At 58.7% G+C, this 610-nt stretch overlaps 1 long non-coding RNA gene across 4 annotated transcripts in view; it reads right to left on the reverse strand.

The window, feature by feature from the left end:
* Nucleotides 1-610, reverse strand: part of LOC105296297 — a 60,553-nt gene that overhangs the window by 57,908 nt on the left and 2,035 nt on the right. The window contains exon 1 of one of the 4 annotated variants that reach the window (XR_896242.2): nt 222-578. The exons of the other annotated variants lie outside the window; for them this stretch is intronic. This is a non-coding gene — a long non-coding RNA (uncharacterized LOC105296297). Of the gene's footprint in view, nt 1-221; nt 579-610 lie in introns of those variants that run through there. 4 annotated transcript variants of the gene reach the window in all.

Consider the following 610-nt stretch of genomic DNA (forward strand, 5'->3'; position numbering starts at 1 on the left):
CCCCGCTCCCACCCCTTCTCCCCCACCAACCCACAGGCGCAGATCGTGCTCCCGGGGTTCCCTGGAAAGAGGGCCAGCCCCAGCCCCGAGCGCCCCGCGGACTCCCAGGGCCCGGGCAAGAGCCACCCCGCGCTCCTCCCGGGCGGCGCAGGAATGAGACCCCCGCCTCCAGGCGCGGCGGACGAGCCTGCCACAGGAGGAGGAATTGTTAGGGCTCTTACCTTTTTTATGAGGAGAAATTCTGGAGAATCATTTCAGAAACTGAGGGGGGAAAGTGATTGAAGACAAAAAAGACCCTTTTCCTGCAATCCCCGGCCTCCTGGTATCAAGACACTAGGACAACATCAAAGCAACTTAGGGGGAACACTTTAGGGGCCTATTGTCTGCTCTGGTCTGATCTGTTTTTCTTCTGACTCCCCCTCTTGCTGCGGTGACACTTGGTACGGCCCAGGCATTCATGCCAAGTAGCTTTCACACATGGAAGCTTGTCTCAAGCAATTGCTGACAAGCCACAAACAAGACATTCTCCCTCCCTGCTCTGCACCCCCCCCTGCTCCCCCTCCACCTTTTCCTCCTCCCTCCCTTGTCCCCCCTCCTCCTTTCTTCTGCA

The sequence above is a fragment of the Pteropus vampyrus genome, unplaced genomic scaffold, assembly GCF_000151845.1.
Source record: "Pteropus vampyrus isolate Shadow unplaced genomic scaffold, Pvam_2.0 Scaffold6, whole genome shotgun sequence".
Taxonomy (NCBI): Eukaryota; Metazoa; Chordata; class Mammalia; order Chiroptera; family Pteropodidae; genus Pteropus; species Pteropus vampyrus.